This window comes from Miniopterus schreibersii (assembly GCF_964146895.1).
Source record: "Miniopterus schreibersii genome assembly, chromosome: 16".
In the NCBI taxonomy this organism is placed as follows: Eukaryota; Metazoa; Chordata; class Mammalia; order Chiroptera; family Miniopteridae; genus Miniopterus; species Miniopterus schreibersii.
In genome coordinates, this window is record NC_138116.1 from 4905206 (window position 1) to 4918050 (window position 12845).

General features: G+C 51.2%; 1 protein-coding gene across 5 annotated transcripts in view; it reads left to right on the top strand.

The window, feature by feature from the left end:
- Positions 1-10372: 10372 nt before the first annotated feature.
- Positions 10373-12845, top strand: part of SLC39A11 (solute carrier family 39 member 11) — a 156695-nt gene continuing 154222 nt past the window's right edge. For all 5 annotated transcript variants that reach the window (XM_081162810.1, XM_081162811.1, XM_081162813.1 and 2 more), the window contains exon 1: positions 10373-10480. The gene's annotated coding sequence lies outside the window, so the exon portion shown is untranslated. The remainder of the gene's footprint in view (positions 10481-12845) is intronic.

The window sequence follows — 12845 nt, forward strand, 5'->3', positions numbered from 1 at the left end:
GGGAAAATCATCATGAAGCCTGTTGGTCCTGATCGATTCCAACACCAGCCTCCTTGCCGGCAGAGCCTGTCCTTTGGGTGGCTAATTGTGCTGCCTATTGCTTCTCAGCTCTGGATCTGGGGACAGGGTTAGCAGTTGGAGGGCAACAGGTACAACTCTCATCGCCAGTTCTTATTTATGGAGGTGCAGGCTAAGGTGTGGGGGCAGGAGACAGGGATGAAGTCATCTCTAGAGGTTACCAAAGAGGACTACAAGTTCTGGCCGGTGCCGCCGGATGCCTGCGTTTCCACCCCGGGTGAACTGGATGCCTGGAGACGTGTAGGTGCACTTGTGCATTTGCTGAGCAGGGTTTTGGAAGAACATACAGAAGGGACATTATGGCAGCAGACCAGGGCTGTTCACCTTTGTGCTTTTAAAGAGCAGAGAAGGGAAACACCTCAATGAGGCACATGAGAAGAGGCAATAAGACAGTGTAGACAGAAACTCTGTGCCACGAGGAGGGTTCCGGAGGCCACACATCTGTTTTGGGGGATGTCACAGCAGATGCTTATGTGTTTTAGTGCCCCACCTCCCCCAAGCTCAGCAGACGACCCCTGATTTGGACCAGCCACTGACTTAGCTGAGGCTGTGGTTCTTCTCTGTGTCTCTGCCCTGACATGCTCAAGGATCTGTGGCTTTTCCATCTCCATGTGTCCCCAGGGCAGTTATTCTCGATTATGGGACCTTGCCAACTGAGATGTATCTGAGACACTCTGGTCATTCGTGGGGGGTATGCCTCAGTCTCTTCATCTGCAAAGTGGGCGTAGTGTCAGTCACTAGCTTCGGAAGGTTGTAAAGTATTTAGCATGGTGTTGCTCGCATGGTGCAGCTATTACGTAATTTTTAAAATTTCCTGAGAGGGTCTGATACATGTCCCCAGTCCCCTCCACCCTACCCCCAGCCGGACCAGTTAAAAACCTCCAGGCTAAGCTAGAAGGAGGGCTCTGAACCAGTGAATTCACTGGTGAATTCAGCAAATTCATTTCTTTAGGTGCTGGTGGTACAAGGCTGGACAATATTGGTGGGGTCCGTGTGCTGTGGATCTTACCTTCTCATAGGGAAGACACAGACCGATCTGTAACAAGCAACAGCACCCTCCCCCTTGCCTCCCACTATGGAAAACAAGGGAATGTCGCAAATTATTTACTATTCCAGGGGCTGATCCCAGAATCTACAGCCCTGTCCATGCCCCCTTCAGTCAATGACTGTTTACCGATTGCCTCTGAGTGTTAAAACCCCCATTCTGTGCAGCGCCCTGTGCTGAGTCTCCATCCCTTCTGGTGCCTCAGGTTCCATCCTTGCAGCTGAGCTTTCTAATTCTGATGCCCAAGGAGAAAAAAGGGACTGCCTCGCTTTCTGTGTGGGGCTCACTTCCAGAGGACTGCTGCTCCCTGAGACCTGTCACCCACTCATGTCCTTTTGGTTCCCTCCAGGTCATCTTTATTTGGCTGCAAAGTGATTATTTTAGCCTCTGGTCAATTCCTGTTGGCTCACCAAGGGACTTCAGAGCTCAGGCCCTAAGAGAGGAATCTGGTGGAAGGTTAGAGGGCTGATGGCCACCAGCATAGATGTCACCTGGCGCTGCTTGTCACGCTGATGTGCTAACTGCCCTCTCTGAATTCTTGACTTAGATGAGAACTCTGGGGTGCTGGCTGCTATAGAGGGGTTCGGAGGCCCTCACTGATACCGTGACCCCATGTGTTTTCAGGGTTCGCCTGGAGGCCAGCCTCAGCCCGCTGTGTGCAGCTGGGGTCCAGGTGTGGGCTGCGCCTGGTGGCTTACCTCATTCTTACCATAGAAACTCCATAATTGAAGAAAAACACAAGCTAGTTGGAGGGAATTCAGAGGAAAGTCACAATGATGCGGAGAGGAGCCGATGGTGGGTTCTGAGGAAAAGCCTGGAGGAAAACAAAGCCGAGAAAAGGCCCATTAATCATCATGAGTGTGGAACACGTTACTGCACAGAAGATGGTGACTAACTGCGGTCTCGCCTTTGCCAGAGAAAGGGTTTCATCTGTGTCACCAGAGATTTCAGCTGGACCAAGCCAAGTCCGATAGCAGACTGTGGCATTTGATCACTCTAAGACTTCGTCAGCCCGGGGATGCACCATTATTTCATGAACCGTCAAGAAAGAAAAAGACAAACATACCGTCCCAAATGATATGACTAGCTTACACTGTCCAGTTCCCCGTGACCATCTCCCTCCTAAGGGCCGGAAGAGTCCCCTTCTGGGCCATCCCCATCTCCGAAGCCCTGCTGTGAGTTTGAGGCCCCTGCTTTCCCCGTGGGAGCGTGATCGAGCGAGATGGCTGCTTCCCACCCGCCACCTCGCTGATGGCAGTTGTAATGTTGCCGGATGAGTCAGATTTCCGAGATGCCAGTGTGGGGGTGGAGCGGTGGTTTGTGCATCTTTGCATCCACAAAATACAGTAGTTAATCTTCTCTATGTGCCTGGAGTGAGAGTGGAGCCCCTCCCCCAATGTCCCCAAGCCTGCTGGGGCTACTGGGACAGTGAATGGCATGGGGGACAATTGGGAACGGAGCAGGCAGAGCCCCGGCTCGTCTGGCCTTATGCCTCACGTTACCAGGGCTCAGGAGCGAGACAGCTGGTTCTTTTGGTGATTCTAACAGAAACGGCCCAGTCTCTCTCTCTCTTTTTTTACATTGCTGCTGGAACCCTGTGGCACCATTCACCTGACACTCGGATAAAAAGGGGAAAGGTCTTCCTTGTGTTCTGCGGGTTCAATGGTACAGAGCAGCTGTGAGTTGGGGGGCTGGCAGCGGGAGCTGATGGCAGAGTGGCTGCTTGTCTTCATTAGCGTCACCTATGGAAAAGTGTCACCTTAGACTGGAGGTGGACCCTGGAGGTCACCCAGATGGTTCTCTCCTGGAGCCTGCAGGGATCAGCTTGGCCCAGTTTTGGAAACTTTAGTAAGCGTCCCAGCAGGAACAAGCTCCCCAATGTCTCCCTGTGGTCCTTGCTGCCTTAGGAGCATCTCTTCTTTGTCTGAGATGGCAATGGCGGTTCTCAAACGGGGCCTATTTTCCCCTCAGGAGACACTGGGCAGTGTCTGGAGACTTTAATGGTTGTCACGACTGGGAGCGGTGCTACTGGCATCTCGTGGGCAGAGGCCGGGTGCTGCTAAGTAGGCATCTATCATGCACAGGACAGCCCTCCCTCAACAAAGCCCTCCCTCTACTGAGCCCTGAGGGTGAGACACGCCAACAAGCAGAGCAACCACCAACTCCGACATGTTGCTCTGGACTGTTGCATTCCCCTTTTCTGCGATCTGGAGAAGAGATGGAAGAGAGGAGATCAAATGTTCTCTAGGTAGCACCCACCCCAGCCTTCTGGCAGTGCCATGCCGTAATTGCTAATAAAAAGCTATAACCCAATTGGCACTTTCGGATGGTTGCCCTGATCTTGAAACAATAAAAGAAATAGCACATGCACAGACTCAGACTGCTGAAGGCACGCATTTTAGCAGAAAACCCTGTGCTGCTTACACTATAGGACTAGCTGTGGGCACCTGGTGAAAATGCAGGTTCTGGTTCATCGGGTCTGGGTGAGGCCTGAGATTTTGCGTCTCTATGGAGCTCAGCGCCTGGGAGCTCCTGGGGCTTGCTCGTGCCGCAAGTGCATAGGTCACAGAGTGAGAAGCAAGGTGCCACCCTGACCTGGGGGGTTCCTGAGCCTGTGGAGGGACTGGGATTATGGCCCCTACTATTCCTCTAAGTTTGGGTAATGGGAAAACCCTTTGCAAAGCTCTGGGCCCGATGGTCCGCTTGCCTTCGCAAGTGTGATGTGATGTAGAGGGGCCAACTCTTCCTGGTTTGTCCAGAACTGTTCCAGTTAAAACCCAAAGTCCTGTGTCCAGAAACCCCTCAGTCTTTTGAAACCAGGATGGTTGGTCACCCTACAAGCCCTGCCCTATCCCCAGGGGACCTTTCAAATTGCCTTTGGTGAGTAAGGCTCTGAGTTCCATTGCATCAGGGACTCTAAGGAGGCTTTTAATTTTATTTCGTTTCTCTGCTACTCTGGGAATAGACGCAGATATGAGATCAGGAAACCTCACGGCCTGATATCCGGGGCACTTCTTGGGTGGATTGTGTTTCTCCTCCCTCGGCTGTGACCAGCCCTCGATCTCCCGTCCTTTCCTCCTCCCCTCGATGCCAGCCACGGGCCCTGGTTCATCCCTGCCTCCGAGCAGGCCTCACCCCTACTCTAAAACTTCCAGTGTTTCCTGACTGGCATAGTTCTCGAGGTGTTTACCCTCCAAATAAGTTTTGTAGTCGGTAGACAAAAAGCATGGGGCACTTCCACACTCTTAAAAGTAGCTTGTACTCTCAGTGGGTGGCAAATTCATTGTATCCTCTCTACTCACCAGAGGGAGAGCACACATTTGCTCTAATTCCCTTTAGGCTGAAAAACCTAATGTGTGTGCAGGTTAGAACAGCAATGGACAAGGGTTGGGAGCTACTCACATAGTTAACTGTTTTGCGTGGATACATTTACACTGTTTTCTCCCTGGTTCCTCAAAGCCGAGGACTGTGTGTTTCTCTGATTCTACCCCCTGCAGCCATGAGTCCCAGCTTGGGGCTCCTGAGCTGGAAGGGGCTGGCTGGTATTGTGTTCATCAATTACAACGTTTCCAAGAGCCGTGAGGCAAAGGCAAATTGAAATCCAGTGTCTTTGCTTTGGGCTGGAGTGACAGCCTCTCAGTGCTGTAGCGCTGGTGACTCATGTGGATCGGGAGCGCTGAATAAAATATGGGGAAATGAATTAATTCTTTTTTATTGATTGATTTTTAGAGAGAGAGAAAAAAAAACATCCATTTGTTGTTCCACTTATTCATGCATTCATTGGTTGACTCTTGCATGTGCCCTGACTGGGATTGAACCCACAACCTTGACATATTGGGATGGTGCTCTAACCAACGGAGCTACCCAGCCAGGGCCAAGAATGAGTTCTTTTTTGTTGTTGTTAATCCTCACCAGAGGATGTTTTTTCCATTGCTTTTCAGAGAGAGTGGAAGTGAGAGAGAGAGAGAGAGAGAAACATCGATGTGAGAAAGACGCATCGATTGGTTGCCTCCTGCACAAGCCCTGACCGGGGATAGAGCCTGCAACCGAGGTATGTGCCCTTGGTCGGAATCGCACCCAAGACCCTTCATTCCACAGGCCCACACTCTAACAGCTGAGCCAAACCAGCTAGGGCCAAGAATTAATTCTTGCTTAACATAGTTTGTTTGGGAAAAAAACCCTCAAATTATTATTTTTTGGGGGTGGTGGTGAGGTTAGAGAAATAATAATAGGTGACTTATAGTTAGCACAGAGATGATTACTTATTAGATAATCGATGCTTCTTAAAATGAGTACAAAGTAGATTTTGGTATTAAATCATAATGCTTTGGTATCAACAAAATCATAGTGCTTCTCCACTACGGCTATAGAAGGTTCTGAAAGAACTAGGCATAGCCCTCTCAACCCCAGAAGCAGGAACCTTAGGAGACAACATTCTAAAGTCCAACTGTCATGTGTCCCCCTGCTGGTACCCAGGTTGGTGTCAGGGGCCCTGTCTGGAGCCCCATTGTTTTTGTACTTTTAGGGGGCTGGTGAGAGGAGAAGAGGAGCCTTGGACTTGAACACTTCGCCCTGCATGTGTGGTTCCCTGGGCGTATCTGGGGAGCATTTGAGAAGCCAGAGGAATGGGGTCTCTGGTAGACGGTGAGAGCCCACGTCTGTGGCGTCTCAGGACTCAGATGTTCAGTCTGAGCCAAGGCCCCGCCAACCATCTGTCTATGCAACTGGGAGGCAATAGCCCTGGGACTGCAGTGTGACAAGCTCGCCTGGTGGTGACAGGCAGGCCCCAGGGCCTCCTGGAGGAACATGTGGGAGTGGTCAGGAGGGAGGGAGGGACCTTCCGTGGGCTTTGGCTCCTGTCACATGGAGACTCTACCTCTTTGTGCAGCTGGCCTGTGGAAGAGCTAATGAGGTGAAGAAAATTCTGGGGAAATGATTGATTAAAACAAATCGTGGAAAATTTCAAGGGAACCTGGCTTTCTATAGAGCTGGGTGTTTTAAACATCCAAGCGGCCTTGGATATAAGCACTGTGTCTACTTTGTTAACTGAGAGTCTTGGGCTGAGAATCATGAGTTTCACTACCGACTTGAGGTCTCGTTATTTCAGCTCAATGAACCCTGTTTCCTGTAGTCACCTTTTATACCACATTAACGTATTTTTCAGTGGTGAAAGGAACATAATATTACAGATGGGGGAAAAACTCTATACTCTCATCACCCCATGTCCCAACTACTTTAATTTTTATGGATTCCCTTTCAGCCTTCTGTCACCTGCATTTTCCACCATTGTAAGAACAAATGGCTTATCATTTTGTTTATTGCTTTTTTCACAAAGTGCGGTATCATTAATATCTCCTGTGTTGCTAGGGTATCTATCATTTTGACTCACTGCGTGAAGCCCACTGCATTTATGCTCTGTAATTTGTTGAACTATCCTTTTGTGTAGCATTAGAGTCATCAATATCTTTTCCCCCCTACCTTTTAAATAGTTTTATTAGGCATGTCCCTGGGAAATCATCCTGATGGGCCAACCCCATTAGCGAGCTCAGAGGGCACTGTGTGATCTGGAGACTCCATCATTCCGTTAAATTAGATAAATGATTTTTTGAGTGCCTTCCATCTGCGACGCTTTCTCTGTTATTATCTTTTGCAGGTCCCCGTTGAGGATTCCTGACCACGTGGGAAGACGATACGACGGCGACTGGGGAAAGGTCAGTGTGAATCTGGGCAAAGTCTCAATGACAAATTATTTTAAAATTGTAGAAGATTCAGCGTGAAAATTACTGTAGTGTCCCTGCTTCTTGTTTTCAGGATGTGCTAAGACGTGGAACTGGAACCTCGGTTGTTTGTTAGCGGGTGCGCCGGGAAAGCACCTGAAACCTCTGCCTGAGCGTTGGGGTTCTGACCCATTCCCAGTAGCCTTGCTCACGGCACTCATTTCATGGTTGGGATGGGAAACTATGCCTCTCATCTGACAGTTTGGGATGATAAGGGTCTCACTAATGTGTGAGCTGTGGGAGAAACGGGGCCAATGGGAGGGGTGGGTTCCAGCCCCGCTCTGGCACCAGCCAGCTGTGTCCAGGGTTGTGCTGTCATCCGTGAAGTAAAGCCATGGACCAGAAGGTTCTGGAGTTTGCTCCTAGCAGTAAATTTTGTGATGTAAGTGCCCTTCGGCCCTGTGTTGGTTTGTTAAGGCTGCCTAACAAAGTACTACAGACTGGGTGACTTAAACAACAGAAATTTATTTTCTCACCATTCTGGAGGCCAGACGCCCTAAATCGAGGTGTCGGCAGAGTTGGTTCCTTCTGAGGTTGTGATCTGTCCAGGCCCCTCTCCTTGACTTGGAGGCGGCTGTCTTCTCCCTGTGTCTCTTCACATCGCTTTCCCTCTATGTGTGCCTCTGTCCACATTTCCTTTTTATACGGACACCGGTCGTACAGGATTAGAGCCTGCCCTAAGGATTTCACCTTAATTTGGTTACTTCTATAAAGAGTGTCTACAAATAAGATCATATGCTGAGGTACTGGGGGTTAAGACTCTAACATGTGAATTTTGTGGGGGGCACAATTTAACCCATAAACTGAATTTAACCTATGGAATCTGAATTAGGAAGCTTGGTTGCCTCCCTGTTAGGTTGAGATAGTTCCTGTTAGCACAGAGAAGTGGCTTCCTCCCTTCCTCCCTCGTTCTCCCCCCACCCCGCTCTAGGGGAGAATCCTCCCCTGTCTCTTCCAGCTTCTGAGGCCCCCAGACATTCCTTGGCTGTGTCACTTCCATCTTTCCTCCGTCTTCAAATGGCCTTCTGCTCTGTGTCCTGTCTTCTCCCCTCTGTCTCTTAGAAGTCCATGTGTCAAAGGATTTAGAACCCATCTGGTTAATCCAGGGTGATCTCATCTTGAGATCTTTAATTACATCTGTAAAGACCCTTTCCCCAAATAAGGCCACAGGCACCAGGGGTTAGGATTTGAACATATCTTTTGGGGGCCACCATTCAGTGCACTACACAGGGCTTCTCAGATGCCCTTGTGCAGCAGCCACACATTTCCAGCCCTGGTCTTGTCACCCAGTTCAGTCCCAGGGGGTCTGGAGAGCCTTGGGGTCTGCTCCTCTTTTTGACTATAGACCGTTGAGGGACCACCTCCCTACCTTCTCTTTTGCACTTGAGGGGGCTTCCCTCCCCACCACCCTGTCCTCTGTGGGCGCCTGGAGAGAGGAACAAAGCTTTTTGAAATCCTGCCTCCTTCCATGTTCCCTGGGGCCTCTTCAGATCTTTGAAGGCCCTGCAGAGCTCCTGCTTTTTTGAGATCTCTCCCCGTCGTGCACCAAGCATGTTGAACTGCTCCCTCATGCCATGTTGAACTTTCCCCCTCATAAAAATCATCAGATTTTTATAATTTTGTTTTGGAAATTATCTGGCCCTAAGCGTGTTTCATTTATGATTAGCTGTGGTTTCTTGGCCATTGTTACGCATACTAAGGAGTTCTCTCGAAGTGAGGAAAGCTACGCTGCAGATTGTTTTCCGAACATAATTAAATTTTTATGAATACCAAAGTCAACAATTAACAAGGTTTTATAGGCATTGAATTAAATATTTATTAATTTAAATTTCTACGGCTTTTTTTCTTTAGCCCAAGAACCAATATTTTATTTTTTTCATTTCTTAACCATTTCATAGGCCCCTGGAAAACCTGGAGGCCCTAGATACTGGTCCCCTAGTTTCTGATTGCTGAGAGGGCCCCACTTTCTCCCTTGCCTGGTCGCTCCTTCCCACTAGGAACTGAAATTTCTCCTTCCCAGATCCTGGGTTCCCCAGCAGGTGTCTGCTGCATCCCTCCCTGGGCTGGCTCGGACCAGGATGGTGGACTCCAGCCGTGGTCTTGCCTGCAGTTTTCCCTCCATCCTGAACGTTCTGGTTCAGAATCTCTGGGTGGACTTTTTTTTTGCTGAATAACCACCCTTTGCCTTGCCTGGCCCTGTCACACAGTCTCAGTGACACAGTGTCTCAGTCTCAGTGACACAGTCTCAGTGACAGAATCCGCCTCACGCGGGCAGAGACCATAGAGTCCCACGGACTTCCACGATTAGAAAGGCTCGGTGCTTGCTTTAATGCTCTGCTAGCACCAGCTTGAGGTTCCTAAAGGTTTTATCTCTGGACTAGAGTTTCATAAGCCAAGTTCGAAGAGACAGTGGAGTCTGCAGTGAGCAGAGGAGATACGCAGAAGGAAGGAAAAAGCTTTATATTTTTGTACTTTTTTTTAAAAAAAAATCCTCACCTGAGAACATGTTCATTGACTTTTAGAGAGAGGGGAAGGGAGAGAAGGAGAGAAAGAGAGAGAGAGGGAAAGAGAAAGAAAGAAAGGTCAATGTGAGAGAGAAACATCTATTGGCTACTTTTTGAACCTGCCAGCTAGGTGTGTGCCCTGACCAGGCATGGATCTTGCGACTCGCTCCAACCCACTGAGCCACACTGTCCAGGGCTATTCTCCCCATGTTACCCTCTGGTAGGGACATCAGATAAGATACAGGATGCCAAGTTAAATCTGAATTTCTGATAAACGACAAATATGAAATATGTTTTAGCTCAGCGTGTCCCAAATATTGCACAGAACACACTTAACATGAAAAAAACGATTTGTTGTTTATCGGAAATGCAAATTTAACCACGCATACTGTTTTAATTTTTGGCTAAATCTAGCAATTGTACCCTTTGGTCTTTTTATAGAAGGCTGGGAGAGCAAAGCTCTTGACCTGGAGCACTGGTTCTCAGAGCGATCCCAGCAACGCGTAGTTCAGGACACAAAGTCTCAGACCACCCCGACTTCCAGAGCCGGAACCTCTGAGGGTGCTGGCTCCCTGTGTTTCCACATCACTCCTGTGATTCTGTTGGGAGCTGCGGTTTGAGGGCCATTGGCCTAGAAGAGAATGATGCTGATGGTGGGAGATTCCAGCTCCCTCTCCCCACCCCACCCCTAGACCCTTTCAAACAATTTGATCCGCTCCCTCCGGGCCCGAGACTCAGCTGTGCCATAAACGACATCAGGGGTGTTACAGAGACTCCTTCCTTGGGTTTCTGTGGCTCCAGATAAGACGGCAGAGGCTTAGACGTGCAGAACGTCCCTTCTGCTCCGCCTCGGGCCTCTGCTCCGCCCGCCCCACCTGTTCCCGAGCCTGCAGTCGGCTGTGAACCAGAGAATCGATTCTTCCGGCGGGATCTGCCCGTCACGGCGGGGGGCGGGGCCTGGTGGCCGCCGGCCACGTGTGCGGGAGGGAAGCAGGAAGTGACTTCGGGAGCGGAGCCGGCGAGCGAGCGGCGGCGGGGCCCATGGCAGTGGAGTGGGGGCTGGAGAGGGCACCGGAGTGAGTCGGCTTTTCTCTCCTTCGGCGCCTTCGGGCGGGCTGGCGGCCCGGGGTCCCGTCAGGACCAGAGTGTGGGACTTGGAAGGGCCGCACGGAGTTTGGCAGGGAGCGCCCCCCGGGAGAGGAGGGGTTGGAGGGGACCGGGCGGCTTTGGCAGGTGGCGGAGAGGGAGCAGGGCCCCAGCTGCCCGTCCCAGGCGGGCTGGGGGTGCGGGCCTGCCCTGTCTCCCTTGGACGGTGGTTCTCCAAGGTCCTCTCCACGCAGCGCTTCACTGTGGGCGCCGGGGACCCTGCAGCCCTGGGGGCGCCCGCGGCTGCCGGTCCAGCTGCTCTGTGTCCCCTCCCCCTGGCGGGGGCGGGGGTGGCGGGGGGTCAGCAGCACCTCGGGAACTTGACTGGGAATCCGGTTAAGATGCAGCAGGCCTGGGGTTGTGCATCTCCCACCAGTGCCCGGGTCAGCTGGTCCGCGGAACCCCTCCCTGAGCAGCGAGGCCCTGGAGAACGTTCCCACAGTCAGAGCAGCCCGCACCGCGCTCCCTTTTGTGGATTCCCCTGGGGGGTCGGGGCCTGCGCGTGCTGTTTCCACCTCTGCAGCTGCACCAGTATCTTGAGGGTGACTCTTGGAAGCCGGGCAGCAGGTCTAAAGGAGAGAAGTGGAAGAAACCGTGGGTCAGCTATAGCAGAGTGCACACTTGTGCACCGTGTTGGCATGTTTAAAGTTGGGGTTGCCAGAGAGTAACACCCCCGCAACACCCCCCCCCTTGCAATCTAATCAAGGTTTATATATTAACATCCACATCCCGAGGAAGTGAGGGCCCCATTGCGGAAGCTACTTTTGAGGTGCCAAGGCTGACACCCCCTGTCCCCACAGTGCTGGTGTCCCCTACTGGGGAAACTCTTCGTTCCCTTGAGACTCTGAGGGGCCTTGCCAGCCCCTCACAGGGCAGGAGAATCACTTTCTAAGCTCCAGGTCTTGCAGAAGTTGGTCTAGTTTTAGACCAGTGCTGTCCACTGTAATGTGCATAACGATCCCCCCATGGGACTGGATAAAATGCAGATTCTGATTCTGATTCAGCAAGTGGGGGGGGGGGCTGAGATTCTGCATTTCTCACTAGGTCCCAAGGGGGGGGTCACCGCTGCTGGACCACCTTTTTTAAGACAGCAAAGGGAAGAAACTTTCCCAAGGGTGCTGGCTTGTGTGGCCAACGATAAAGGCTGCAACTGTCGGGGTGAGAAGAATGCAGCCTTGGTTTCTCCTTATGTGTCCCTTCTTATGTCTAGGGGTGCTCCGCTGTAAATGGACAGGAGTAGAAGAGTGTGTTCCCCTCCCACTACCCCCCAGGAACGCCCACGGGCTCCCCAAACCAAACCCACTTTGACTTTGGCCTTTTGGCAAATGCAAATGGTGTCCGCTTTTCTGTAGCTGTTAAAAGGCACATTCAATACTGGAAAAGAAGTTTGTTTTTTAATAACCTGTGGGAGCTGGAAGATCAGTGAGGAGCTGAATGAGCCCTTTGAGATGAGGCCCTGGGCCCCGATGTTTGTGTACCGGGCTTTTTAACAAGTGGAATTCTCCGCCCTGTAACTTTCCACAGCGAGAGTCCGATTCCCTGTCACCTCAGAGCTAGGATTTAAAACATGCTCAAGTCCAGAGGAGGCTCCCCGAGCAAAAACAGGAGGGTATGGTCCTTGCTTTTCATTCCTCGGTGGGCAGTGCTGTAACTTCAGCTTCAGCAGTTGACTGGGGAACATGTCACTTAGGGCTCCGTTTCCTTGTCCTTGCTGAGTGTCCTGTTGAGGTAAGCTTTTCCAAGGTGCCCGAAATAATTCAGCAAGCATTTTTTTGGCTGCCAGCGAGCCCTATGTACAGGGGTGCCAAATGTAAAAAAGCATCGTACCTGTTCTTATGCAACTAATGATGTGATAGGTGAAGGAGGGACGCCCACACAAAGGAGCAGCGAGGTTGTGCGCAGGGACGGGAGGGGAGAGGGATCGGAAAGCATGGAACCGAAGTTGGCGTTAGGTGGGCAACAGAGGATGCCCTGGATGTGAAGGCAAGGGGCTGGGAAAGAAGGCATTCTGAGAAGGAACCTTGTTGAGAGAGGCGTTGAGCAGGACCATGTGGGGCTTAGGCTCCATCCGTAATTTGGGTAAGCTGGTGCCCACACAGGGCACAGTGGTAATGGAGACACAGGCCTGAATTGTCAGCAGGCTATTTGAACGTCAGTCGATGGAGTATGCCCCTGGCAGGCCACAGGAACTTCCACGGGGAGCTCTTAAAGGTTGGATTAGGACTTAGGTGGATGAGTTTCAAGCGGAAACCTGAGCTAGTTACCTGTATTTGGAGAAGAGAGAACGGATGATTG